This window comes from Pinus tabuliformis, chromosome 8 (genome assembly GCF_031772625.1).
Source record: "Pinus tabuliformis cultivar Carrire ecotype Pingquan chromosome 8, CPIR1, whole genome shotgun sequence".
Lineage (NCBI taxonomy): Eukaryota > Viridiplantae > Streptophyta > Pinopsida > Pinales > Pinaceae > Pinus > Pinus tabuliformis.
In genome coordinates, this window is record NC_142294.1 from 530,892,195 (window position 1) to 530,911,164 (window position 18,970).

Sequence of the window (18,970 nt, forward strand, 5' to 3'; positions counted from 1 at the left end):
AGATTGCCAGGAAACAGAATTCCAGAAGAGGACGTGGTTCTGGTAGAGGTAGGGGACAGTCCTTTGGCAAAGGTAGAACTGCCAACAGAAATGAAGAGGGTAGCAGTTCGAAGACTTTGGGACAGACTGAAAGGGAAGGTAACACCAGAGGAGGAAGGTCATACCAGCAAGGAAGAGGTAATGGCAGAGGCAGAGGAAATGCCTATCAGTGTTACAAGTGTCACAAGTGTCACAAGTGGGGACACAGGTCCTTTGAATGTCCTGAAAATGAACAAACTAGACAGAGGGGAGCATATGTTGCTCAGCCCAATGAAGCAGAGGCACCGCCATAGGAGGTGGAAAATATGCCTGAAACCGAGGAAGCCTTGGTGTTGAACAAGGTATTATTGAAACCAGCTAAGGAAGTAGCTGATCAAACACAGAGGAAAGCATTGTTCTGAACTGTGTGCAAGTCACATGGGAAATGCTACAAATTAATCATAGATAGTGGAAGTACTGATAATCTGGTAGCTACTGAAATGGTGGGGAAATTGGGTTTGAAGAAGTTGAAGCACCCAACTCCATATAGGGTGTCTTGGTTGTAGAAAGGTCACCAACTGCTAGTCGATGAGCAATGCGAAGTAGAGTTTCATATTGGCAAGTACAAGGACAAGGTGACTTGCGATATCATGCCAATGGACGTGTGCCATATTTTGCTGGGTAGACCATGGCAGTATGATAGGAAAGTCGTCCATGATGGGGAAACAAATTGTTACAAGTTTGTTAAAGATGGGATAAAGCATACGCTAGTGCCCATAAAGGAAGAGGATGTTGCAGAAACCAGTGGAACAAAAGCATTACTGTTAGGTGGAAAAGAGTTTTTGCGATAGATGGAGGATGATGAGGTAAAATATGCAGTTGTGCGAAGGCCAAAACTAGTATTGATCCATACTGAAATCACTGACTTACCTAAAGAGATACAGGACATGCTGCAGGAATTTAGTGATATTGTGGTAGATGATCTACCAGACAAATTACCACCAAAGCAGAGCATTAGTCACCATATTGATTTCATTCCAGGAGCCAGTTTGCCAAACAAAGCTGCTTACCAGATGAGTCCGAAGGACAATGAAGAAATTAGGAAGCAGGTGCAGGAGTTGTTGGATAAAGGATTGATTCGGGAAAGTCTAAGCCCTTGTGCGGTTCCGACTATTTTAGCTCCCAAGAAAGGAGGTGAGTGGCAAATGTGCACTGATTCCCAGGCAATTAACAAGATCACCATCAGGTACAGGTTCCCTTTACCTCGGATGGATGATATGATGGATTGTTTGAGTGGAGCAGCATACTTTTCAAAGATAGACTTGAAAAGTGGCTACCACCAAATCAGGATTCGAGAAGGTGACGAGTGGAAGACAACTTTCAAGACTAATGAAGGCTTATATGAATGGCTGGTTATGCCATTTGGATTGAGCAATGCCCCCAGCACATTCATGCGTTTGATGAACGAGATGCTGAAAGAATTCATTGGTAAATTTGTGATTGTATATCTGGATGATATACTTATATTCAGCAAGATGAAGGAAGAGCATTTTCAACATGTGAGGTATGTATTGGAAAAATTGTAGCAAAATAGATTACTGATAAATTTGAAGAAATGTTCTTTTTTCAAGAAAGAATTAATTTATTTGGGATTTGTGATTTCCGAGAATGAACTAAAAATGGATCCGGAAAAGGTTGCAGCCATAGTTAGCTGGCTGTCTCCCAAGAGTTTGTTTGAGGTACGGAGTTTTCATGGATTGGCGAGTTTTTATCGAAAGTTTATTAAAAAATTTAGTGGGATTTGTGCACCCATGGTGGACACCATTAAGAAGGCAAATCAGCCTTTTCATTGGATAGAATCGGCAGAGAAGAGTTTTCAGCTGCTCAAAAGGAAGATCACTAAAAAACCAATTTTAAGATTACCAGACTTTAACAAACTTTTTCAAGTTCGTTGTGATGCCAGTGGGACAACCATTGGTGCAGTACTCAGCCAAGAAGACAAGCCAGTAGCCTATTTTAGTGAGAAATTAAATGAAAGTAGGCAGAAGTACATGTCTTATGACAAAGAATTTTATGCGGTGGTTCAAGCGCTAAAGCATTGGAGACATTATCTATTGGCCAATGAATTTGTCTTATTTTCAGACAATTCTGCATTATAGTATATTATGCAACAACATAAGCTGAACCATAAACATGCAAAGTGGGTGGAGTACCTACAGAGTTTTACATTTGTGTTGAAACACATTAGCGGTCAAGCCAACAAAGTGGCAGATGCATTAAGTAGGAGGAATTTGATCCTACAGGAAAGTACGATACAAGTATTAGGATTCGAACATCTTAAGGACTTGTATGAAACAGATGCAAATTTTAAGGAAGCCTATGAAGCTTGCCAAAATCCATTGTTGAGAGATAACAGTTCATGGTTGGACTATAATATGCAGGAAGGGTTGCTGTTCAAAGGAGGGCAGTTGTGTATCCCGGAATGTTCTATGAGAGAGAACTTAATCTAGGAAAAGCATAATGGAGGTTTAGCTGGGCATTTTGGCATAGACAAGACCTTGGATCAGTTGAGCCACTTTTACTATTGGCCGAAGATGCGTAGAGATGTACAGAGGTTTGTGACTAGATGCAAAGTGTGTCAGCTTGCAAAGGGACACAGCCAGAACACAGGGTTGTATACACCCTTACCTATTCCGAACAGACCGTGGGACTCAGTCAATTTATACTTTGTCTTAGGTCTGCCGAAGACACAACGGGGATTTGTCTCCATCATGGTGGTGATGGATCGTTTCACCAAAATGGCACATTTCATTCTGTGCAGGAAAACCAGTGATGCCATGCATGTAGCACACTTGTTTTTCACAGAAATAGTCAGATTACATGGCTTGCCAAAGTCTATTATTTCGGACCAAGACGCAAAGTTTACAGGTCATTTTTGGTATACCTTATGGAAAAAATTAGACACCAAACTGAACTTCAGCTCAGCTTATCATCCACAGACCGATGGGCAAACCGAAGTGGTGAACCGAAGTCTGGGGAATCTATTAAGGAGTTTGGTTAGAGAAAATTCTCGACAGTGGGATCATGTACTTGCACAAGCGGAATTTTCTTATAACGATTCGCCCAACAGAAGCACGGGCAGTAGTCCTTTCCAGATCCTATATGGAATGCACCCACGTGGAGTACATGAGTTGTGGGATTTGGGTCAGTTGGAGCATAGGAGTGCTAATGGTGAAGATTTCGCAAAGGCAATCAGTGATCTTCATGAACAGGTGAAATTAAAATTACAAGACAACAACCAAAGATACAAACAGAAAGCAGATTTGAAAAGGCGGGAGGTACAATTCAATGTAGGGGACCTAGTATTAGCGCACCTACACAAGGAGAGGTTTCCTAAAGGCAAATACAACAAGTTAAAATGGAAGAAAATTGGGCCTTGCAGGATTCTTCGAAAGTTTTCTGTGAATGCTTATGAGTTGCAGTTACCTCCAGGTATAGGAATCTCGCCCATTTTTAATGTGGCAGATCTGTACCCATACGTTGCGACAAATGGAAAGATAGTTCGGAAAGATGAACACAACACACCTAGAATGAGAACGACTCGTGGATTAAACAGATGCCCCCAACAAAGCCTTTAGAGATCGAACAGATCCTAGACACCCAAGTGGCCAGACGGACTCGAAGAAAAGAATATTTGCGGTACCTAGTCAAGTGGAAGGGCCATCCTATTGAAGATAGTTCTTGGTTAGATGCTGGCCAGATTCAAAGTGCTGGGTACTCTATTGAAGAGCTCATGGATAGGAGCCATGAGTTTAATTTACCCTGGGAGCCTGATGCAGGAGCATTCAACTGAAAAGGCGACAGCTGGGAAATGGTTTTTTATTTTTGCTGGAAAGAAAGAAAAACATTTCGAATTCTGTTTTATTTTTGTTTTACTTAAATTAAGTCTGACACATTCATTGTTCTTTAAAAATTAAGCAAGCAAGTAAAATAGGATTAGTTAAGAGTATGTTTAAAGAAACTGTTAAGATAATTGAAAGGTAACTGAGGAACAGTTCCTCAACTGTAAGAAACTGCTAGTAAGGCATTGAAAAAGAAAAACCAGAGCCTCATGCAAGGGGCTACCATCCAGAGAGAAGAAAGGACATAGAGTTTGAAATTACAATTTTTCTTGAAATATCTATGAAAGCAAATGAATCTAGAACCTGTCATTAAGGAAGCAAGACAATTTTTCTTTTCCTGTGCATTAATGTTTCAGACATTGTGTTAAAATAAAAATAGTGAAATAATTCATTAAGAAGCCGAATGAAATTGACAAAATCTTGTGACTGAAGGCATCTCAGACCAGGGACCAAACAAGGCAAAGCCAGCAAAGACAATACAACTTTTCTCAACAAAAAAACTAGGTACATTTACATTCAAATTTCAAGCACACCTATGCATTTGTTACATTTCCAAATTTAACAGTTCATTATACATTTATATAACCCAAAAATAGTAGAGGGTTCTGAAACCCACGAGCATCGAAAACAATGATTTGTAGGCCCAAAATAGTCAAACATTGAGGGTATGAAAACCCACGAAACCATACAAACACACGGAGAAAGCGAAACCCCAAAGGAAATACCTAACCAAAGGCAGCGCAAGTAAAGACAAGATACAGCCACAGAGAGATCCTACCCAGGTTTTCCCCAAACTTGCGAAGACTCCCAAGGACGAGGGCATGGAGCAGCGTTCCCCCGGAATGACCTGCACACCAGCACAAAACAAGGTGGCAGTCAAGAAAACAATAGGGCCAACAAAACAAAAGGACAGCGAGCAGACAAACGAAGAAAGGAGCGGGAAATTACCTGGAAAAGGCCTGACTCCGTGCCAGAGGATGAGAACCGAGTCTCTCGCTAGAGGGTTTCTCCCAATAGGAATGCCAAAGTAGAAATTTACCTACTCATCAAGGAGCCAGAGGGTTAGAGACATAAAAACGAAATGTAGAAATGAAATTGGAATAAGAAATTACCTGAAGTAGAGTTCACTGAGCCGTCTGCCGCAGTAGCAAGGGAAGAACCTGTGATTACAGAGAACCAGATCATCACCAGAACCAACACCAAGAAAAAAATCATCACGAGCAGAGTAGAGACAAAGCATGAGCTGGGTAACATAGATGAAACAACTTGCAGGTTGAAACCTCTGAGAGCCAGCGAAATAAACCACCACAAGGACCAAGCGAAGGCACAACATTAACAAACCACCACACGGAACAAGCAAAGGCACAATGCTAACAAACCACCACAAGAAACAAGCGAAGGCACAACGCACCCACAGAGCCGAACTAGACCAAGATGAATACAAGAATGAACTCCAACTTTTCCTCAGCAGGTGTGAAATGACCACGTTTGCGAAACCAAGGCCAGTACAAAGGGCAGGTCGAAAACATAAAGTGAATTAAAACCTAACACCAAAAACCCTGCTATTGTTTATCCGAAAATCGACAAGAATTAAACGGTTGTTGCTACGTGTCCCTCCTTGGGATTGCCACCATATATAAAGTGGCTATCTACAAACACATGTAATGTTTTAGGCTTACAAGGATAATTTCAATAAATAAAATTTCTTGTATATTTTTTAATGTTTCGAATACCAATCTTTTGGACATAAAACATCAAAAACATCAAAGATAAATTTGTTTTAATGAAATCAACTTCTATTTAGATATATAAATTACTTGAATAAAGGGATTTCCCTTATGGAATATTATATATGCTCCCTCCAAGTAGGCATATATATATATATATATATATATATATATATATAGCTAAGTTCAATGTTGGTTTAAATGTTATTAGTGTGTCTGGTTTATAACAATTGTGTTCACAAAAGAAGGTATCAATATTTGGAATATTTTATATAGTTTAGTCACATGTTTTATTTATATCTCACTGAATTATGGATGGGTAAGAATCTATGATATTCAAGATAGCCTTTGAGTCATTTAAGAGTTAGTGAAATAATGCAAAAAATAAAAAAATCGATGTGATACAATACATAAGATAGGGTGATAAATTACTTACCTTTCTTATGATTCTAAATTACAATCTTATAATGGAACTTCTAAAGTATATTTTGCAAGTCCAAGCAAAATAATAGGGAACATATGAATTCTCTTTATATATTTATATGTAAAAATTTAGAATTGTTTTATGAAAAGGAAAGAGAAAATAACTTTTTTCTTAGATGTTACAATTAGTTATAGTTTTATAGTACAAACTCTTTGAATTCAACAAATTATGTGCATGGACATATATACTTCTTTATATCTCCTTCTTATAGATTCTGTTAAGAATAAAAGAGAAGGAGGAAGCCATTCATCATAGCAGCTAGGAATCCTAAATATTAAACCAAAAAATAGATATATTGGCAGCATTCTGGTAACTCCTCAACTTGGGCTTCTGCTAGAGGCAATCTGAGAAATAAGATGTTATTTTCATGGAGTAAAGATGCTCAATTTTTTTGATTATTTACATAATCCTTTGTCATATTATAGAAAGATATTATCTTTTTATATGGAAACCATTCATATCAAAAGTAAAAATATTACATGCAGATAATTATTCAATTCATTGATGAAATTTGACATTTTCACTCAAAGAAAAATACTTTCATTCATCAAATCATACATATCTAACATGACATATTTATCTAAATATTTAGAATGAAAATAAAGTGGTCTCTGAAAATTTATATTAAACCGTATCTCTCAATTTACCAAGTGATTTAATTTATTGATTCATGATAAAAATATATATATATTTTCTCAATTGAATATGTCTCTATATTTTTACAACTCCTTTATGATAATTAAAAAAAAATCAATATGTATATTAGTTTTTACTCCAAGTAGTAATGCAAATTTTCCTTTTATTTGAATATAATAATTGAATACTAAAAAAGTCTATAGTTTGAGTATAAATATATATTTAATATAATTGAAATTTTATTGTGAGTCTCTTATCCATTTGAATTATAAAATTTTTTTAGTACTTACATCTACATAAAGTGGAATTATTGCAACTATATGAATTGCTCCATGTTATCTTTACATGCTCTCACAACCATTTGTTTTAATTGAACATTATATGTAAATATAAACAAGGGTAATACCTACAATGCAATATAATCTCTGTATCACTAATTAATTGATTAAAGGTTGTGTGGAAAAAAATCCACACAATGAAAGCTATCCGTACAATGAAAACTATCTGGACAAAACTCTTCACACAATGAAAGCTCTTTGCACAAAACTCTCTACACAATGAAAGATTGAAAGCTTCCTCCTCACATTGGACTCCCTTCATAGTCCCGCACATATGCATTTGTGTTAATTTTGAAAATATAAGTTAATATTAATATTTTGATGCTTTGGAAATCATGCCTTTAGATTTGATACTTTAATGCTTGAAAATAATTCCATATGTAACAATTCTTTTTAATTTTGATGAAATGTGAATTTTAATTGAAAAATTAATATATATATGTGTGTGTGTGTGTGTTTAAATTTTAAATATATATCAAAATTAATATATAAGATAAGGCGTAGTCTAATTTATGGATGAAATGGCCTTTTTCACTGGAATCCGATGATACAATCTCAAGCAAGATTGTAATTTTTTATTGTTTAAAATACATTTTTGAATGCATAGATGGATTCAACACCTTGAAAAACTCCTTGGGCACTCAAAACAATGAAATATCTCTCCACAAGCGCTCTGCACAATGCAATCTTTCCACACAAAGCTCTCCACCTGTCTTGCTGTCAGTGTTTCTTTGCACATTTATTATGCATTATTATTATTACATGTTATTGGTAATATTTTAATACTAAATAATCCATATATATGTACTTCGAATACCACTGATTAATTGATTAAATGTTGTACGAAATATAGAGAAAAAATTTCACAATGAAAGCTCTCTGTAGAATGAAATTTGTCCCCACAAAACTCTCTACACAATGAATACAATGCTCTCTGAACAAATCTATCCACCTGTCTTTCTATCGATGTGTCTTCACATTCTGCCACTAATTAATTGATTAAAGGTTGTTCTCCACATAATGAAATCTTTCTGCATAATGAAATCTCTTCGCACAATGAAAACTCTCTTCACAATGAAAGTTTTCCGCACAATGAAAGATTTGTCCACAAAGCTCTCCGCACAATGGAAGATTTCTACACAAAGCTCTCCACCTGTATTGTTGTTAGTGTCTTTCCACACAATTTTCTCGCATTATTAATATTATATAATATTGGTAATATTTTTAATACTAAATAATCCATATTAATTATTAAAAGTTGTATAATGAAAGCTCTCTGCACAATGAAATCGCTCCACACATAACTCCATGCACAATGAATTGTCCAACATTAGATGAAATTTGTTAATAACAAATACAAGTGCATGATTCTCTTTCGCACTTCCGCATGGATTCTTTGTCCACACAATTCTTTTGAATTGCATCTTCATATTCCGAAGTGTTTTGTTGCACACTTTCCATACTAGTTTTTAAATGATTATAAGGCTATTAACATTATCAAATGCATTAAATACAATGTGTTATTAAGGTTATGTCTCTTTATTAATAGAAGAATTAGTGTAGAAGAAAGGATTACCAACAAACATTAATGTTTATAACATATTGTATTACGTAATCATAATAATGATAACATGTAACGTACAAACTGTTGAAAGAATTAGTACTAGAGAACATGAGAAATAATAAGTGTGTGGCATAGCCATATATGAAAAAGCTGTATCAGGATAGAAACGTTTGTGAAGATGCAGAAACTTGGAGTGACAGATATTGATTGCGTTGTAGATGAATTCTTTTTTTGCTAAAGCAAGTGAATATCCTTCTATTTCCATCAATCAAAAGAAGTATTACAATGTGTACAATCAATCCAGACTAAATCATGGATTCCAGAGATATCCAGGCTATTCGGCCATGAATATAACCCTCCAAACTAACTAAAGGATCATCTATTCTCACAAATGGTTCTCTCGGTTAACCGAAAACTCCCCGTCGAACTTCGCAGTATCTTCAACATAAACTTACAAAGTTTGAACATAAAAGTGGCCCCACAAAATTGCACGACTAAATCAGACCGTTGATTCCAGCTACTCAAACGAACGGCTCGGAGAAAAATCGGAAAGCCAAGATGCTCGAGCCTTACGGCGCGATGGAGGGTGGTAAATCGTACCCTACCCTTGCTACGTGTCGAGAGCCTAGTGGAATCGCTCTCAAAGCGCCCAAACCACTTACCATTTAAAATCACAGCGATCGCCTGGAAACCGCTTCAAAGCCTGGATCACCAGCCTGAAATAGGAAAACATGAGAATTTCCGTCGCCGGGAGGATCCACCCGTTCTTCCCCCAATATCTTACTTCAGGACTCTCGACTGACGCAGCCATTGACTGAACATAAAAACCCTGTGTAGCAATATGCAGGAAAACGAGACTGGTAAACTTACCCCAGAGGCTAAAGTATCCAATCAGAGTTTTACCTTCTTCAAGGTACCAACCACGGAACTGTGTTTGAATCTGCATACTGAGCTTCATTCTGTGCCTTCCCTGTTTGCCCAATAGCTAAAAATTTCTCTGTCCTCTATCGCCTGTTCATTGCAGAGAGCCTTTAATCTGCTCTGCGGCGCCTCCAGCCACTTCATCTCAATCCTGCTTTCTGAATTGATCACTCCTTGGTTGGCCAGTAAATCCGCTAGTTTATTGGCTTTCCGGTGAACATGATTGAAGCTAACAGTTCTGAGACTCAGGAGATGTTTTTGAATTCTTTGGTACACTTGTAATAGTCTCCAGTGTTTTGAGACCCTTTCTGGTGCTTTTCCACAACTGATTCTCTTCACCGCCTTTATAGAGATCTCTGAGTCAGCTTCGATAATGACATTTGAGCTGTGATTTAGTGTAAGAAGCTCTAGACATTGTTCCAAGGCCATTAATTCAGCCATGTTATTGGTGGCTCTGCCTAAATGGCAGTGGAAAGTAAAGATTATATTTCCTTCTTCATCTCTTAACACCCCTCCATAACCTGTTGTACCAGGGTTGCTTTTTGAAGCACCATCAATATTGCATTTCAGATAACCTTTCGGTGGAGGTTGCCAGATCTCCTTTTCCATGTCTAAATCTCTTTCCTTTCTGTTAAGACCATTAAAAATGATCTCCTGCATGCCCAGATGCCTGAGAGATTTTAATTCACTCGGAGTGGGAGGGTTCTTGGGATAAGTGCTCATAGTGGTGGACACTGTCTCCTTAATCTGTTTCAAGATCAGATCCATCAGGCTAAGAGGAGTAGTTTTTTCATCCTTGAAAATTCTTTTATTCCTTTCTTTCCAAACATTCCAGATAATGAAACTTGGTGTAAAGGTCCAGGCCAGATTGAGGATTTCATACTCCGAATAATTTTTCCTCCACTTATTCAGGGTATTAATGATGCTACCCTTATCTCTGTCTGTCTATTGGAAAATGGTGTAAAAAGAATCCCACAGCCAGGTGGTATAGGTGCAACTGTTGAGAATATGCTCCATTGTCTCCTCTTGAGCTTCACATAATTGACATTTAGAAGGTCCAATAACCCCCCTCTTCCTCATATTGTCCCAAGTTAATATTTTCTTGTGAAGAACTAACCACATAAAGAGCTTGATCTTCATCCAACCTTGGTGACTCCAAAGTTGTTGCCAGGATTTCGCCAAGATACAGGGATCAAGGTTCAGAATGAATCTTTTTGCTTCCTTAATGTTGAAGGAACCTTCTTTATTGAGACCCCATCTTAATTGATCCTGCCCTTCTGTTACCAAGATCTTCCTTTGTTTCAACATATTCATGAGTTCCTCGGCTTTTGTTTTGTTGGGACTGTCCTCTCTGCATTCTATATCTTTCCACTTTCTCCACTTTCCCGAATCATGAGGAAGATTCCAGAAATATTTAACTTTTATTAAACCTTGGGACTCTGTTTCCTGCTTGAGGCTTATAAAGTCCTCTCTTATCAGCATTGTTTCTTGTTGCCATTTGTCTTCCCAGAAGAGAGCAAGATCTCCCTCTCTGATTTCCCAGAAGTTGTTGTTTTGAACAAGGCTTCTGTTAGCCCAGGCTTTGTTCCAGATATAAGAGCCTTTTATGTTTCCCGACATTCTTATAAGATCATTTGTGTGCCAGGAGCTAGCATATTTCTCTTTCCAGGTTTTCGCCCATTGAGCTTCTAGTTCTTTAACCCACCTCCACCAGAGCTTAGCACCTAAAACGTTGCTTAGAATCTCCTGATCATCTAAGCCTAGACCTCCATGACTTTTGGGTTTACAGATTTTGTCCCAAGAAACAAGGGCCCATTTCTTCCTTGTTTCCTCCTTGCCCCAAAGGAAATCTCTCTGGATATTCCTAAATTGCTGTAAGACCCCTTTGGGAGCTGGAAGGGCAGATAAAAAGAAAACAGGGATAGATTGCAAAACGGCCTTTGTCAAAATCAACCTACCAGCAAGGTTCAAAGATCTGAAAGTCCATTTTTTGACTTTGTCTTGCATCTTGTTGAGCACCGGTTCCCAAATGCTTTTGTGCAAAGGTTTAGCCGTAAGGGGAATTCCCAAATACTTTGAGGGGAGGGAATCCCTTTGAAAGCCCAAAATTCTGGAGATATTCCTCTGAATTGCAATGTTAGTATTAAAGAAAAAATCTTTGATTTGGAGAGATTGACTTCCATACCTGTAGCCAAGGCAAAGTCATTTAGGATTCGTTTGTACGTTGAAGCTTCTTTGACTGTGGGGATCCCCTGCAGCATGGTGTCATCCACAAATTGTTGGTGAGTCATTGCTTGACCATTCTCCGTTAATTGCAGTCCCTTGATCTTTCCTGAGATTTTGGCTTGTTTAATGGATCTGCCCAATCCTTCCATCATGAGGATAAAGAGAAAGGGAGAGAGTGGGTCTCCCTGCCTGAGTCCTCTGGAAGGAGTAAAGATCTCTGAGGGCGAGCCATTCACCAAAATAGAAAAGCTGGAAGAAGTAACCAGAGCCATAACCCATCTGACCCAGTTGTGATCAAACCCAAAAGCAATAAGGACCTTCTTGATGTACATCCAGTTCACCTTGTCATACGCTTTAGCAATATCTAATTGCATGATCATACCGGCCTGCCTTTTACTGGTAAGTGAATGAACCACCTCGTGGGCCTGAATAATGTTGTTTAGGATTTGTCTTCCTTCCACATAACCAGATTGTTCCCCTGAAATTAAAGAAGGAAGAAGAGGTTTGAGCCTGTTGGCCAAAATCTTGGATATGATTTTATACACCACATTGCATAAAGCAATGGGTCTGTACTTATCAGGAGTCAGGGCTGACTCCTGTTTGGGGATCAGGGAGATGAAGGAGGTGTTGAGGGCTTTCAGAATGGACCTGCTTCTTCTGGAGTCCTCTACAACATTCAGAATATCCTGTTTGACAACATTCCAGCAGGCCTTGAAAAAATCTACATTAAAGCCATCTGGACCTGGAGCTTTGCCATTCTGCATGTCTTTAATGACCTCACTGATTTCTTCTTCGGTAACTGGTTTATTCAGGTTAAAATTATCCTCTCTAGACACCATCTGAGGGATATTTTTTGTGATTTCCTTGATGCTTTGTTCTCTGTCTAGATTACTTTCCTTTGTGATGCCTTTGAAATGGTGAACTAGCACAGCTTCGATATTCTTATGGGTGGTCTGGAGCTCCCCATTCTCATTCAATAACGAAGAGACTCTATTGTGCACTCTATTGGCCATAGTGGATCTGTGGAAAAATTTGGTATTTCGTTCCCCTTCTTTGAGCCATTGAACTCTAGACTTTTGTCTCCAGAAGATTTCCTCTTGTTTGCATAAATTTTCCCATTCTTGATTGTATTTATCAGCTTGTTTACTCTTGACTTTATCAAAACCTTCTGTGATTAATGCTTGGTTTAGTTCCTGCAGTTTGATTTCCACTGATTTTTTATCTACGAAAATGTTGCCAAAATCCTTCTTGTTCCATTCTTTGAGTCGGAGTTTAATGTGCTTCAATCTTTTATGCAGGAGGAACATTCTAGTGCCCTGGATCTGCAGATCTTCAGACCACCATTTTTCAATGTTGCTAATAAAATCTGGGTGGGAAAGCCAGATATTCTCAAATCTGAAGGGTCTATTTCTGGGTGAATCAATCCCCTTGATTTCTAGTTGAATCGGCCAGTGATCAGAGCCTCCAAAGGGGAGAACTCTAGCAGTTATTTCTTTATTTGTGAGCATCATCTCCTCTGAGATCAAAAATCTGTCTAACTTGGAGGTGACCTGGGCTTCACCTCCTCTTTTGTTATTCCAAGTAAAAAGGCCATTGTGCATTTCAGAGTCAACCAGTTTCATGTTGTCTGTGAAGGATTGGAACGCTACTGAATCTTTACTTAGCAATCTGGTACCTCCTTTCTTTTTCGAAAGAGATTTAATCATATTAAAATCTCCTCCCAAGACCCAAGGCATTTCTGCATGTCTGCTTCTGAGATTTACCAAGGATTCAAGAAATTTGAGTTTCTCATCTATTCGTTGTGGACCATAAACATTTGTAACCAGGAAGGTGTCCGACACCCCCACTGGTTGAATGATGACTGATAAATAATTTCTCAATGCCTCCGCATCTGTTATGCTGACTTTTTGGGGATTCCATAGAGTGAGAATGCCCCCAGCTGTGTTCTCTGCTTTAACTTCTAGAAACTCAAATCTGTTAAGCCATTTGCTATGTATTTGTTTTAGTTTCTGAATGGAGCATTTTGTTTCTTGAATGAAGATTATGTCTGGTGTTGCTATTTTCATTCTGTTACTTATCATTCTTTGTTTCCTTTTACTACCTAGACCTCTGATATTCCAAGATATGAACTTCATGATTAAAGATTTGTAAAGGAGTAACTGGTTAGATCTTTCATCTTACCAGAATCTATCATTAGCTTTCCACACTCCATCAAGAGCTCATTTTGTTTTTTCCTGCCTCTCTTCTTTCCTGGATTTCTAGTAGCTAATTCGGGAGTTGATTTCATTGTTTTCACCCCTCTGTGCTCCTGTTTGTGAATGTTTTTACCTTTACCCAGTTCTTTTTCTTGAGTTTTCCATAAAAACAGTTGTTGTATTCTGTTGCATTCTTCTTGAGGCAGTGAATCTATTCCTCCTTTGGTTCCCTGCATCAAGAATCCTTCCAGATCCAGGTTTTCCTTGTCGAGAATTTCTTGTAGTTCATGATCTTCCAAATCTGTTTCACTTTGGGTCATTTCCTGGTCCATCTCCATTTCTGTTTCACTTATCATCATTTCTTTTAGAGAATCAATATCTAGAGAATGTATCTTGTCCTCTTCTTTGTCTTTTTCATTAGTGCCTTTCTCCTGATATTGGTTTTCTCTTGTGGTTTCTTCCTTCTCTTCCAGCACATGAAACTTGTTCTGATTAATCCTCAGCCCCTCGTTATGTTGTTGCTTTAGCCCCCTTTTTCCCCCTTTTCCTTTGCTTGCCACTTTCTGAAAGTTATCTGAGTCCTTCGTTGGATGGAGTTTATCTTTATTGTCTGCTTTATTAAGAGGGCAGTCTCTGAGCAGATGTCCATGTTCGTGGCATCTACGGCATCTGAAAGGGATATGCTCGTAGTCCACTGTCTGCACCCATTCCTCATCAAAAACTTCCAGGATGACTTCATCCGGAAGCGCACCTGACAGATCCATTTCTACACATATCCTAGCAAAGGAGGTATATTTTCCTCTTCTTGTGGCTTCAGAAGCTTTGACAAAACGTCCTAGTTTATTTCCAATGGTAGCTAGCGATTCAGTTTGCCAGTAATCAAGAGGTAGAGAGTAGAGCCTTACCCAAACTGGTACCGAAGAGAACGTTTCCTTCTCTGGTACAAAGTTCATCCTCCAAGGCCTCATATAGAGACCGACTGCAGCAAAAAAGTAGGGTCCTCCTTCAAATATTTTGTCTTTATCTTCGATGTTTGAGAACACCACTGTGAAGAATCCCTTTGACCCAAGATGTAGGTCAATGCTTCCTTTGGGTTTCCAGTGATACTTAATCCACGTTTGTAAAGCTTTTTCAGTGGGCCATAGTCCCATGAATTTACAGATAATGGCGTAGGTCCCCATGTGTTCCCTGTGCGCCTGCAGAGTAGGATCATTTAATATTACTCTCAGAGTAATTTCTGCTTTTGGTTTGCAAGGTCCTTTTTGTTTTTTTCCCTTGAACCCTGACTTTTGTCGTCTTCCTCTTTGTCCGTTGTGCTACTGTTTTCCTTGGTTTTGGTCCCCCCTGTTTCCTTTTCATTCTCCTTGATCCTTTCATTAGTGCAATCTCCATTGTTCCCTATCGGTGATTTACTTCTGCTGGCCACAACTTCTTTGTAGGAGGGAGCCGAGCTCCCTCCTCTGCCGCCCACCATAAGAGACGTACTCTGTTGTTTTCAGAAACCCTGATTTCTTCGGCTTTTCGGGCTCCCTATGTGATTGTGTTGTAGATGAATTCACAATTAGCATTGAAGAATTAATTAATTCATAGAAGTGTTATTAATATCTATTAAGAAAATCGATACGTAGTCACATTATCGCTCAAATGCTTAATAAAATTTACTGTGATGCATTGTGTAATGATTTTTGGTTGCAAACATATCAATAAAATCATATCTATCATTACCATAAAATAATATTTTCGGAATTTATTCAGTGAATTCAAGTATATGTACATGCAAATGCAACCAGTATGCCACATAGAAAATTGAAACGATATGTGGGTCTCATTCGTAAAATTGTATTTGCATATTTCTTTTGCACAATGAATTTTTCTTTTCCATCTTCACAGACCACACATGTATAATGATTATTGGTCATAAACATATCAATAAGAACATGTTTATGGTATTGTAAATATATTTTCATCATTTATTTGGTGAATCGATGCATAATCAGATATTACAAAATACTATTTTTGTCATTTATTTGGTGAATCGATACTTAATCAGGATATCTTAAAAACCTAACTAAGATTTAATTCTATGATTAACATATATATTTTCAGATATTAATAGCAGGTACTATTGAGATCATAAGAATTTGTAGCAGAGTAACAGTAAAATCATTATATGTCTAGAGCTTATGCGAATTCAAGTCCAGAGTAAGAAGAAATTATAATAAAATGTCCACTATTATTTGTGAAAATTATATGAATTATGGACTTTATTCTTATTGCATGTATTCTAGTTATCATTTACTAATTTTTCTATTAACAATAGAACATGAACTGTGCAATGCTTTAATGTGAGGCATAAGAATTTCATTATTAGCCTTAATTAACTTTTTAATATTCAGTAATCCATGCTCCAGAAAGTTGGTATGTGTGGATAGTTAATGTATACAAAAGTGTCAAAAATAATGAATGAATATTATGCTGCACGTATTGCTTCTGCATATCCCTCTACCCCACCAGAATGAACACTGGTTGCAGAGCAATGTTTATGCATGCATTTCCTCAATAAATGCCAAAAAGACTATTTTATAATATCGATCGATTTGTTAAAAAGAAATAATCATTATATAATGTCAATTTTCTAAATAAATACTTACGTTAACCGAAAAGGGAAATATACACATTTGCAAACTAAGTTACAAAAATATTTTGAAATTAGGGGAATATTTTTTGGTTTGCGAAAATATTGGCAAAATAAGGTTTAACACCGAAAGCAAAGAAACAACTAAATCAATGACAATTTAAATTGATGCAGGGTATAGACAACGAATTATATAAAGTGATATAGATAAATGTCACACATAGAAATTAAAAGCTTTTGTTAGTTTGCATCGTTCATACCATTATTGTATTCAATGCTTTTCTGTCCTCTAGATAAATACAAGATGCCATGCAAACGAGGCATAGTGAGGCATGTAGTTAGTGAACGAGTAGATTCAAGTTGAAGTCACCTGTACAACATTGGTTAGGGGGAGGCTATGGATCATAGCCCTGCCAACGGGTATGATTTTAACGATTATGCTTTTGATCAACACAACATTGGTAATGAGCTTGCATATCTCAAAATGCTTGTGGAACAACTCCTAAGAAACATACATGCTGACCGAAATGAAATTATCTCATTCATGAATAATCTTCAACGCAACCAGTGGTAGATGTAGGATAGGTTAGAAAATTTGTAGAGGGGTTAAGAGCGTTTACATGAAGAACTAAATCACTTTGAAGGAAAATTTTCTCATATGGAGAAACATGTACATTGTGAATTTCATCTTCCACCGTCATTGAGCTCAGCAACAGAGAATCCTTTTCCATAAATACCCCTCATAGTTAGTAGCTATTGAGTATGTAATGATCCTAAAAGTTTTTTGGATCTATGTTTATTTTCCTTTTTTAGCAATGAGTCAATTTTTTGTTAAGTTGTTATCGATACAGTAATCCTTGTGTTCTTTTTTGGCATAAACTGATACTTAGTTTCATTTACAAATGCTTCCAACATTGCTAATTGTTCAAGATTTTCCTTTTCCACCTTATTTGCATATAACTTTTTTTTTTTAGATGATTGTTTATCTGCTTGTGCTTGGATTCATTTCTAGTCTTTAATATTTTATGCTTCATGCTTTATTGATCTTTATAATTGCTTCGATGCATTAAAATTATTTTTTATTTATCATATTGCACAACATCATGATCAAATTTTTAAAATGGAAAAAAAGTTTAAAATGAAAGCTTCTTAAGGATCAACAACAATGTCAGTCATAGCAATATCACAATAATCAATACAAAAATAGCTATTCACAAAATTAACCTAGCTTTATGTGAGTTGTAGAGGAAAAAAACATGATTCGATATAGTTCCTACTACTTAAAAAACTTCCACGCACTTAATTTCTCTGCTCAACCCTTCTGTCACACTTCCCCCACAATCTTTCTTCTTTCTCCGCAAATTAATTACAAAGAGTAATTTAGCATTGACTATTGCAAAATAAAATATGGAATCAAAATGCTTTGAAAAATAAAGTAGATAGTTTAATGTATTATGAGTTCATGCTTTTAATTTCAAAAAAAAAAATATTGTATCATAAATCCGTGATGTTTTTATAAATTGATAAAATTTATTATTAAGTAAATTTGCTTTGCTGATAAAGTTAAAGTTAAATTTTCTTTGATCACAATCAATGTTTCATTATGCCGAGTGACTTGATTTGAGTGAAAATTTGTCAACTTTTTACAAATAAAGTAATTGCACAATTATAGAAGCAAATTGCGCGGATAAAGTAATTGTGAATGCGTACTATGGTCCATTTATATGTTTTCCTCTGTAACACTTCTTCCTCATACATATTGAAAACATGTTTCAATGGATATTGGATAATATGAGTTCAATTGGAAAATATGAAATCATTAATGTAGATTCGGCTGATGGAAAAACAAGTTTATAGAGTAAATTTCCTAAATACAGATTGATCATTGAATAAATTCCAAAAAGACTTGTATTTATTGGCAAGAGAGCTTTAGTTAATCAAAATAAAATGATTTAGGATATTAATAAAATAGGATCTTGATATCAATTTCTATAGCATGTCAAACATAACAATCATGAATCATAATAATATCAGTTGGACTCTTTCAAATTGGAATTTAAGTAAAGTGGATATGATCTAAAGTAACTAATTTCATAATAGGCTTTTCTGATTAGATATCAGTAAAATTAGTACTATCCAAATTGGTGACGATCACTGGTTAATGAATACCATTAAAATCGATAGTAGTTAGATGTACTTTCAAAACTTTGATGTCAATTCGTGATTTAAATGAATTATTACCTTTCACGCATTATATATATGCCCATTTGCTCTGAAATAGTTTATAATACCAGAACTAAAAGTTCTAGGAAACTGATTTGCTT